This window comes from Lepus europaeus, chromosome 11 (genome assembly GCF_033115175.1).
Source record: "Lepus europaeus isolate LE1 chromosome 11, mLepTim1.pri, whole genome shotgun sequence".
NCBI classification, from domain to species: Eukaryota; Metazoa; Chordata; class Mammalia; order Lagomorpha; family Leporidae; genus Lepus; species Lepus europaeus.
This window is the reverse complement of record NC_084837.1, coordinates 99,339,863-99,351,985: the sequence shown is the minus strand read 5'-3', so window position 1 is coordinate 99,351,985 and position 12,123 is coordinate 99,339,863. Positions and strand designations below refer to the sequence as shown.

The window sequence follows — 12,123 nt, the reverse complement described above, 5'->3', positions numbered from 1 at the left end:
CCGTTTGTATACATGACATTTTTTGCACTTGTCTAACGAAAAGACTTTGCTTTTTTTCCAAAACCATTTTTACTGTGATTTTCTGGGTCTATTTCATACGAATTCCACACCACTTTGTCCGGATATGACTGGATGAAACCAGAAATATCTGGTTGTGTTTTGGCTAACTCAATCCCAGATATTGCTACAGCCTCTGTGTTTGTGTTTTATGGATATTATCAATGGACTTTATGGTTTTGAATGTTTTTATCAGGGAATATTTAATTTTGTGCTTGGTAACACTAACTGGTTCCACATGCAGACACCAGCTCTACACATTCGTATTTTCTAGGGAGAAAACTAGAGGAACTGCGGCAAACAAACACGATATTTCTGTTTGTATACATGACATTTTATGCACCTGCCTAAAGAAAAGACTTTGCTTTTCTCCAATACCATTGTTACTGTGATTTTCTCGGTCCATTACAAACGATTTCCACAACACTTTGTCCGGATATGACTGGATGAAACCAGAAACATCCAGTTGTGTTTTTGTTAACTCATTCCCAGATATTGCTACAGCCTCTGTGTTTGTGTTTTCTGGATTTTATCGATATGCTTTATTGTTTGGAATGTTTTTATCAGGGAACATTTAATTTTGTACCACAGAAACACTAATTGGTTCCACAGGGAGACACCAGTCTACACATTTGTATTTTCTAGGGAGAAAGCTAGATGAACTGCGGCAAACAAACATGATATTTCTGTTTTTGTAGATGACATTTTATGCACCTACCTACTGAAACGACTTTGCTTTTCTCCAAAACCATTTTTACTGTGATTTTCTCATTCCATTACATCCGAATTCCACCAAACTTTGTCTGGATATGATTGGATGAAACCAAAAGTATCCGGTAGTGTTTTGGGTAACTCAATCCCAGATATTGCTACACTCTCAGTGTCTGAATTTTCTGGATATTTTCAATGGACTTTATTGTTTTGAACATTTTTATCAGGGAACATTTAATTTTGTGCTTGGAAACACTAATTGGTTCCACATGGAGACACCAGCTCTACACATTCGTATTTTCTAGGGAGAAAGCTAGAGGAACTGCGGCAAACAAACATGATATTTCTGTTTGTATAGATGACATTTTATGCAATGTCCGAAGGAAAAGTCTTTGCTTTTCTCCAAAACCATTTTTGCTGTGATTTTCTTGGTCAATTACATACAAATTCCACACCACTTTGTCCGGATATGACTGAATGAAACCAGAAATATCCGGTTGTGCTGTGGCTTACTATATCCTAGATATTGCTACAGACTCAGTTTCTGAGTTTTCTGGATATTATCAATGGACTATATTGTTTTGAATGTGTTTATCAGCAAACATTTAATTTCGTGCTGGGAAACACTAATTGGTTCCACATGGAGAAACCAGCTCTACACATTCGTATTTTCTAGGGAGAAATATAGAGGAACTGCGGCAAACAAACATGATATTTCTGTTGGTATAGATGACATTTTATGCACTTGCCTAACAAAAGACTGCTTTTCTCCAAAAGCATTTTTACTGTGATTTTCTTGGTCTATTGCACAAGAATTCCACCCAACTTTGTCCGGATATGACTGGATGAAACCAGAAATATCTGGTTGTATTTTGGCTAACTCAATCCCAGCTATTGCTACAGCCTCTGTGTTTGTGTTTCCTGGATATTATCGATGGACTTTATTGTTTTGAATGTTTTTATCAGGGAACATTTAATTTTGTGCTGGGAAACACTAATTGGTTCCACACGGAGATACCAGCTCTACACATTCCTGTATTCTATGGAGAAATCTAGAGGAACTGCAGCAAACAAACATGATATTTCTGTTTGTATAGATGACATTTTATGCACTTGCCTAACGAAAAGACTTTGCTTTTCTCCAAAACCATTTTTACTGTGATTTTCTCGGTCCATTACATAGGAATTCCACAGCAGTTTGTACGGATATGACTGGATGAAACCAGAAATATCTGGTTGTGTTTTTTCTTACTATATCCCAGATATTGCTACAGCATTAGTTTCTGTGTTTTCTGGATATTATCGATGGATTATACTGTTTTGAATGTTTTTATCGGGGAATATTTAATTTTGTGCTGGGAAACACTATTTGGTTCCACATGGAGACACCAGCTCTACACATTCGTATTTTCTAGGGAGAAAGCTAGAGGAACTGTGACAAACAAACATGATATTTCTGTTTGTATAGATGACATTTTATGCACTTGCCTAACGAAAAGATTTTGCTTTTCTCCAAAACCATTTTTATTGTGATTTTCTCGGTGCATTGTATGCAAATTCCACCCCAGTTTACCGAATATGACTGGATGAAACTGGAAATATCCGGTTGTGTTTTGGCTAACTCAATCCCAGATATTGCTACAGCCTCTGTGTTTGTGTTTTCTGGATGTTATCAACGGACTTTATTTTTTTGAATGTTTTTATCAGGGAACATGTAATTTTCTGCTTGGAAACACTAATTGGTTCCACAAGGAGACACCAGCTCTACACATTCGTATTTTCTAGGGAGAAAGCTAGAGGAACTGCGGCAAACAAACATGATATTTCCGTTTGTATACATGACATTTTTTGCACTTGTCTAACGAAAAGACTTTGCTTTTTTTCCAAAACCATTTTTACTGTGATTTTCTGGGTCCATTTCATACGAATTCCACACCACTTTGTCCGGATATGCCTGGATGAAACCAGAAATATCCGGTTGTGTTTTGGCTAACTCAATCCCAGCTATTGCTACAGCCTCTGTGTTTGTGTTTTATGGATATTATCAATGGACTTTATGGTTTTGAATGTTTTTTTTATCAGGGAACATTTAATTTGTACCGTAGATACAATAATTGGTTTCGTATGGAGACACCAGCTCTACACATTCATAATTTCTAGCGAGAAAGCTAGAGGAACTGCCCCAAACAAACATGATATGTCTGTTTGTATAGATGACATTTTATGCACTTGCCTAACGAAAAGACATTGCTTTTCTCTTCCAGGATCCAGAGCAGGAGGAGCAGGTCCTGATTTGCTCCAAGCAGAGGCAGTTCTTGATTCCCTGTGTAGTAGGAGTCAAACCTTGTTAGGTTGTCGCATCCAGAAGCCATCACAGAGGGACTGTGGGTGCTGCGGAGTAACCTGCAGAGGCATGTAACCAAAGGTTGAGAGGACTGGGTGGCCGTCAAGCTATATAGACACTTCACTTGAGGACTAATGAGGCCATGGTTTCCAGGGAAGGCAAAACAGCTGATAAAATCTTAAACAGCATCCAGTTTCTTTCATTCTCTCCACACAAGAATCTGCACTGCTCTCACACCATATCCATTAACACATGTGGCATTAGAGCTCTGCTAATGCTTTTTCCTGAACACAGAGTAACAAAATAATAGTAAAAAACTTTCTATCCTGGAAACCAATACTGGGCCTAAAATGAATGATTTTTGTAGTGTCATCCAGGGCAGAACCAGGGGCTAAGCACAGTGCTGGTCACCTACAAAGGTCTTTTGTTAGAAGTGACAACCAGTTTAGAACAAAAAGTTAAAAAATATATCCCTTACATAAAACATCCCATCTGTATTTCAGAGCTTTCTGTAGAAGTCCTAACTCAGTGTGTAAAAATGGGTAAGACCTTGATTAACAAGCCAGCTTGCATAATTTTCTATTAGTTTCATTGAAGACAAAGGATCATCTCTTGTGTACCTAAACTTGTTCAGCCAGTTCTCTATTTTGTTTTTATGTGTTTGTCAGAAGAGAACAAACTGTTAGTGTGTCACCAAAAAAACCAATATACTTAGTGTAAATGAAAGCTTAACCCCAATCTTATCAGAGATGCTCATGTTCAAGCACTATTCCTTCTGCATGGTCCTTCCTGTCCCTTTTCAAGAGTCAAAGGAACATGCCCTCCTTTGAAAGTTGTTTTTGTATCTGAAGTGATGAGAGTTTTAGGCAGGTAAATATAGGATTATAAGAACCAGTTATCTCATGATCCCTTTTCTCTTTCCTTCCTCCAGCTGAATCTTCACACTTATGTATATTCTTCTAGGGGAAAAAAATGAGCACATACCAGGTGAGTTCACCTTTTAATAACCAGTGTGTTTTACAGTAAATTTCATAAGAGTTTCTATGTCAGTATATTTACATGGACAAGTAGAATAGAAATGGACCAGACACATACATAGAAGATACTCTTATAGAAACACACAGGTGACTAGAAGAGCAAGGGTGGCATGCAAGTAGATGCAGGGTTTTATATCTGCATTACAAATTTTACCAAATCAAACTCCAAATTATTTCTGACATTTTTGATAGTCTTAGCAGAATGGCAGACTGGAAATGATATGGGAAAAAGTTAAAAGGTTTACATTGATGAGAAAGTTAAAGCAAACCTCTTCCTCATGAGATATAATCATGAACACAAACGTGTTTGTTGTTCTTCAAGTGGTTGTTTAAATTAACTTGCTGAAATAACAGAATGTAACATCTACTTGTTCTTCATAGAAATAGAAAATGTAATGTTAAATGCAAACTTGCTCAGTACTGTTTTTCAAGAACTGAAACACAGTAATTAAATTAGATTTGTTTCCTACGAATCAACTGACTGTCCTGAAAATTACTCTCCATAAACATTTTTCTTTTTGACAGGCAGAGTGGACAGTGAGAGAGAGAGAGAGACAGAGAGAAAGGTCTCCCTTTGCCGTTGGTTCACCCTCCAATGGCCGCCGCGGCTGGCGCACTGCGGCTGGTGCAGCACGCTGATCCGATGGCAGGAGCCAGGTGCTTCTCCTGGTCTCCCATGGGGTGCAGGGCCCAAGGACTTGGGCCATCCTCCACTGCACTCCCTGGCCATAGCAGAGAGCTGGCCTGGAAGAAGGGCAACCAGGACAGAATCCAGCGCCCCGACCGGGACTAGAACCTGGTGTGCTGGAGCCGCTAGGCAGAGGATTAGCCTAGTGAGCCGCGGCGCCGGCCATAAACATTTTGAGTACCCATGATACTCAGACTGTTCAGCAGATGATCTATAATTCTGGCTTTTTCAAATGTTCCCACAATTTTCATTCAACTTCAAATATCTCTGATGCCTTGGTGTCTTTTCACACATGCCTAGAATCTCCAGTGACCCAAACTAGATTACAATCAAATCAAATGAATGTTGTCTTGTCCTTTCTTTACTTGACTTTACTATAACACTAGCCTGTACTTCTCACTCTGCCCTTCTGGAAAGTTCTCTGAGAGTGACACTATCAGTCCTTATCTTCTTTTATCATTTCACTTAAATCATCCTGTTTTCATCCTTGGCCCTTTGTCTTCTTTACTTTGATTTCATCCTCTCACTTTTTTTCTACAGCTTTATTGGGTTTCAATTCACCCATTTAAAGTATAAAGTTCAGTGATATTTTTAGTATATTCACAAATATGGGCAAAAATCATCAGAGTCAAATCTAGAACATTTTTATTTCCTTAAAAAGAAACTATATACTTTAACTAACATTCCATTGTGTTGTAGCTCCAAGAAGTCAATAAACTCCTTCTTTAGATTTGCTGAACCATTTCATTAGTTCTTGTAGGACAGTTTTCTTGTGATTAATTGTCTATATTTTCCTTCATCTGAGAAGGTATTAATTTCTCTGTTCTTGCTGAATATAGAGGATTGTGGGCTAATAATCCTTTTCTTTCAGCACTTTGAATATGTCATCCCGCTGCCTTCTACTTTCTATGCTTCTTCATTAGAAACCATTTTTTAATTTTAATTTTATTTTTTTTTAACTTTTATTTAATGAATAAAAATTTCCAGTGTACAGCTTATGGATTACAATGGCTTCCCCCTCCCATAACTTCCCTCCCACCCGCAACCCTCCCCTCTCCCTCTCCTTCTCCCCTTCCATTCACATCAAGATTCATTTTCAATTCTCTTTATATACAGAAGATCAATTTAGTATAAAGATTTCAACAGTTTGCACCCACATAGAAACACAAAGTGAAACATACTGTTTGAGTACTAGTTATAGCATTAAATCAAAATGTACAGCACATTAAGGACAGAGATCCCACATGAGGAGCAAGTGCACAGTGGCTCTTGTTGTTGACCCAACAAATTGACACTCTAGTTTATGGTACCAGTAACCACCCTAGGCTGTCGTCATGAGTTGCCAAAGCTATGGAAGCCTTCCAAGTTTGCCGACTCTGATCATATTTAGACAAGGTCCTAAAAGACAGGGTGAGGATAGTAACCAATGATCCTAAGAGTGGCATTTACCAGGTTTGAACAATTATACAGCATTAAGTGGGGAAGAGGACCATCAGTACACACAGGTTGGGAGTAGAGCCATTGGTGGTAGAGTAGAGGTTATGATTACAAAGGAATGAGGCCCAAGTACGCTAGACAGGGTCTAGAACAAAGGACAGAGTCATTATTAGAGGAGCTAAGAAAGGTGCTGTCTAAGCTACAATTAAGTTTTCTGATTGAGAGGCAAGTAGAACCTGATAGAAAGGGCTTGATAATAATCTGGTGGGCTTTAGGCTTTGTAAGTTAAGAGGCCCAGACCTATCTATCTCTTCACTTGGGGTATATCCTAAGGGAGGTGTGAACCTCCTAGGGGAAGGCACTCTGTTGACTTTCATTACTTGGCTGGGCTAGGAGGAGAGCTGGCCAGGTAAAGGCAGGTGGCATCTCTAACAAGAAATTTACAGTTCTGCCTGCAATGTTGCTTACCCTACTTGACCATACCCTCAGCTGCAGTGGTCACTTTGGAAGTTGGGCTGAGTGAAGGGCTTTTCAGCTTAGAGCCAATAAGATCTGTGGCTCTGACCTGGGCATCCTTCGACTCCAGGGCAGGTCCATTTCCAGTGATCCAACTCTTGGCAGAGCTGCCAGCGCTCTTCACAAGCTGACTTCTGCTGAAGCCCAGGCTTACCACATTGAAAGCCACTGCAGTGGACTGGCCTGTTGGATCTTCTTGAAGGCAGATCACTGTACAGAACAGCCATTAATAGGCCTGCCACCCATTGCTTCTGATGCCTAGCTTTCTTTTCCTCCTGGTTTGTGTTAAAGCAGACCAGAGGATGCAAGTCAAGGGAGTGCCCGTGTCCCATCTCTAATCTTCTGTGGCCTGAACTACAAGTCTATAGTCACAGGCATGTTCTGTAGTAGTTTTTCTAAGGCAGACAATGCCCATGAAGAAAATTATATTCTCACTTTAAAATTTTCTTTCCCTTTGGTCTGAAAGGGAGGTTTTTTCTACTTACTGTATACTTCACTGATGGCGAAGTAAATCTAGCTATGAGATTATTATTTAAGTTCTTATTTTGGCTATGCTATTACAGAAAAATGTTAGCCATCTCTTTTATAAGGTCTAAAGATTAAATTGGGCATCCTACAGATTCCTGCATAATAGAATTAGTTTCCTACCTTGAAGAGAATAGAGAAATGAAAGAACAAGTTGGGCTTAGAATAGAGAAATGAGGGAGCAAGTCCTAGATCGCTTCCTGAAAATAGCAATATGACATGAATACTTAGCAAACAGTTAGAAACCATTTTTTAAAAATATGATGTCATTTCTCTCTTGCTGCTTTTAAGAGTATCTGTTTGCCTTTGACTTTTTAACACTTTATCATGTGCCTAATTGTAGTTATCTTAACTCCAAGATTATCCCACTAGAGATTTATTGAGCTTTGTGAGTATATAATCATGTTCATCAAATTTAGGAACTTCTTTTTTTTAATCTAAAGATTTTTTTAAAACTTTTATTTAGTACATATAAATTTCCAAAGTACAGTTTATGGATTACAATGGCTTCCCCCCTCCCCATAACTTCCCTCCCACTTGTACCCCTTCCATCTCCCGCTCCCTCTCCCATTCCATTTACATCAAGATTCATTTTCAATTATCTTTATATACAGAAGATCGATTTAGTATATATTAAGTAAAGATTTCATCAGTTTGCACCCACACAGAACATAAAGTGTAAAATACTATTTCAGTACTAGTTATAGCATTAATTCACATTGGACAAATAATTAAGGACAGAGATCCCACATGAGGAGTAAGTGCACAGTGACTCCTGTTGTTGACTTAACAATTTGACACTCTTGTTTATGGCGTCTGTAATCTCCCTAGGCTCTAGTCATGAGTTGCCAAAGCTATGAAGCCTTCAGGGTTCACCGACTTCGATCATATTCAGACAAGGTCACAGTCAAAGTGGAAGTTCTCTCCTCCCTTCAGAGAAAGGTACCTCCTTCTTTCATGGCCCCATTCTTTCTATTGGGATCTCACTCACAGAGATCTTTCATTTATGTCCTCTTTCTTTTTTTTTGCCAGAGTTTCTTGACTTTCCATGCCTAAAATACTCTCATGGGCTCTTCAGCCAGATCCAAATGCCTTAAGGGCTGATTCTGAGGCCAGAGTGCTGTTTAGGACATCTGCCATTCTATGAGTCTGCTGTGTATCCCGCTTCCCATGTTGGATCATTCTCTCCCTTTTTAATTCTATCAGTTAGTATTAGCAGACACTAGTCATGTTTGTGTGATTCCTTTGACTCTTAGACCTATCAGTGTGATCAATTCTTAACCATTATTTGCCCACTGCCAGACCTTTTCTCACTCCCTCTCCAATGTGCTCATTATGCTATCCACAGCTCTTTTTTTTTACCTTTTTTTCCCAATCTGTTTCTCAGGCTGCATAATCTCACTGACTGTTTTATCTAGTTATTCATCCTTTTAGTACTCAAACCTGTTGACAGATTTTTTTGTTGTATGAGATTTTTTTGTTTCAGTTATTATCCTTTTCAACTCTAAATTTTCTGTTTAGTTCCTTTTTATAATTTCTGTCTGCTAATTGATACCTTTTATTGAATGAAATACTGATCTCATACTGTGCTTTAGCCCTGACATATCATTTCCTCTAAGTCTTTGAGCAATATATAAAAGAGCTGAATTAAAGTCCTTGTATAGTTAAGTCTATTGTCTGCTTCTTCAGAAGCAGTGTCTATTGATTACCCTTTCTTTTCCTGCATGTAGGTTATAATTACTTATTTACTTTTAAAATAATTAAGTTGCAAACTAGATATTTTAAATAAAATCATGTGGCTATAGTCACCATACTGTGCAACAGAATATCAGAAATTATTTATTCTTTTTAATTTTCTTAGATTTATTTTATTTATTCGAAAGACAGCAAGACAGAGAGAAGGAGACAGAGAGAAGAGATCTTCCTTCTGCTGGTTCACTCTCCAAATGGCTGCAATGCCCAGGTGGGCTAGATCAAGGCCAGGAGCCAAGAATTCTATCCAGGTCTCCCATGTGGGTGGCAGGGGCCCAAGTGCTTAGGCTATCCTCTTTCCCAGCTATATTAGCAGGGAGCTGGATTGAAAATGAAGCAACCAGGACTCAAACTGTTATTCTTATATGGGATGCTGGCATCGCAGGTTGCGATGTAACCTGTTGTGCCACAATGCCTGACTTTATTTCCCTTTTCCAACTGTAACAGTATCCTCATTGACCAGAAAGGTTGTTGTTGAATAATTTTTAAAACTAACTCTGTAGAACCTATATTTCTTGTTATTTTTAGTAGCTGAAGTCTCTATAGAAATTTCCTGAAATGCTTGAACCAGTAAGTCTCCTAGTCTATGCTAGGGGGCTTTCTGCAAGTTGGGCATTCCTTCAGCAGTCATCCAGGCAATTTACTACTTTGCTGGCCTTGATTTCCTGCTTACTTCAAACCTTGAGGTCACCCAGAGGTGACAGCTTCAAGCTTTCTCACATCTTTCCTGAGCAAGCTGACAGCTCTGGGCGTTATGTTCAGTGCTGTTCATTTAGGTGGCCATCTACAGTCTCAGGAGTGTATCAGAACTATTCAGAACCTTTATGAATATCTCACTCCTCAGATTTTCCTTTTAGTTTTTTTTTTTTTTTGGACAGGCAGAATGGATAGAGAGACAGAGAGAAAGGTCTTCCTTTTCACCGTTGGTTCACCCTCCAATGGCTGCTGCAGCCGGCGCATCGTGCTGATCCGAAGCCAGGAGCCAGGTGCTTTTCCTGGTCTCTCATGCGGGTGCAGGGCCCAAGGACTTGGGCCATCCTCCACTGCCTTCCCGGGCCATAGCAGAGAACTGGCCTGGAAGAGGGGCAACTGGGATAGAATCCAGTGCCCCAACCGGGACTAGAACCCTGTGTGCCAGCGCTGCAAGGCGGGGGATTAGCCTGTTAAGCCACGGCACCGGCCCCTTTTAGTTTTTGATGAGCTGTTTTTTGTTATCCACCACCTCAGGTTGCTGGTTGCTCAGTTAAACAATTACCTTTAAATGTTTTGAACAAATGCCTCTAAGGAATGGGCCTCTTCATACCAAGTGAGCTCTGATTAGTTCAAATAATCTTATAGGTAAAGTCCTCCAAAAAACCATCATCCACGTCAGATAATGACAGTGTTCTGGGGCTAAAGCTTTGACAGAACCATAACCCAGTTGACTTATTTCACAGTGTGGTTTTTCAAAGCTACCATGCAGTTGGAGAGAGAGGGATGGGTATAGGACAAGTTAAAATGCCATTGAGGCACTTTGACCATTTTGAGTAGCTATTTTTCTGGTGTATATATGTTCCATAGATTGTACAGGCCTTTAGTTAGCTTCATGTGTTCTGAAAAAGTTGATTCTATAATTATTGTAAATTTTTCACTGATATGTGGGACAGAGAATTTTCTCAGAGACCTGAGCTTCTGCTTGCAAATTGCTGTGAAGCCTTAGGGTACAGCCCAGTTTGACCCCATGCTGGGTTTTGAGGCCAACCCAAGGGCTGGCTGTCTGCCCTCCTTTATGCTGCTGGTGCTTCTGGTAGTGATTGTTTTCCTGGCCTTTACTACTAGAGCACTTCTTCCTGACACATCTTGCTTCCAGAGAAGGAGACGGAGCCGCAGGGCCAGGTTCAGTGCACAGAGATGGCCCGCAGGCATCTGAAGAAGTATATCTGAATATCTCTTGCTCTTGGTGGGCAGGCATAAGAAACAGATGTACCAGAGGGGCCAAATTATGGTCACCTCACCAGCAACCTACTGGCTGGGAGGGTCTGGGGAAGAGATGCGAAGATGACAAGGTTAAACTACAGAACAGCATTTCATATCAGGTAGCAGACCTACATCATTTAAAGGGGTAACTTGTTGAGCTTAATCAGGAGTTTCTTCCACAAGAAGATCAGCTTCAGCACTACAGACAGAAAAGTACTTTCCTTGTGCAGTGGTTAGCATATGAGACTTTTCAGTGTGGACAGCAGGTCAAGGAATTAAGAGCATGATATGAAGAAAAATTAGCAGACCAATTTTTTCAACAAAATCAAGAGACTCACAAAGTTCAAGCAAATGATGGAGAATAATCAGGTGTGAATGATCATGTAGTAGCTAAAAATATTCCAAAAGTAGCTGAGAATGAAGAACCCCCAAGTTATACTACATATAGGAAAGAACAAATCAATGAGGTGGTGATGTGGGATGGCTGGAATAGAAGAGAATGACCTAGTGATGATCTTCCCACTGCTTTAAAGAGGACTTCTATTTCAGTTTCTGAACATGGAACTCATCAAACAATTTCCCATCTTCCAAGTAGACAACCTCTGTCCACAAATTTGGCTGAAGATGCACAGGTGAACCACAGTGCAACCCTTGGTACTCAAAACAGAACCCTTCTAACATTCTTCAGCATTTAACTAGAGGCCCAAACTTGGAGAGTGAACCCAGAATTCTAACAGCTGTACTAAACAGACTTCCAAGGATAAATTTGGTGTCTTCCATAAATTGAAGCAAAACGATGAAGAATGAAAGCTTCAGGTGGACTTTGCAAACTGTGAAAAGCAGCATTTCAATGATGTCCTTTAAATCCTAAGGAAAAACTTAAAAAAACATAAAGTACTGTAAAATGAAATTTCTACTCCATCATTTTTACTTTTTTAAAATAAAGATCAGTTCTATGGGTTGTAAAGATACATTGAGATAGATTTAAGGAATATTTTAATGAATCAATATATCCATGTATATATGTGAACCTTTTCCTATTATATTCTCTAAGTAGACACTTTATTTGTTATGTTACGGTTGAGCCAAAACAGTTAATC

General features: G+C 39.3%; 1 pseudogene; it reads left to right on the top strand.

Annotated features, from left to right (window-relative positions):
- The first annotated feature begins 10,787 nt into the window (after positions 1-10,787).
- LOC133769623 (protein GOLM2-like) lies at positions 10,788-11,887 on the top strand (annotated as a pseudogene).
- Positions 11,888-12,123: the final 236 nt, after the last annotated feature.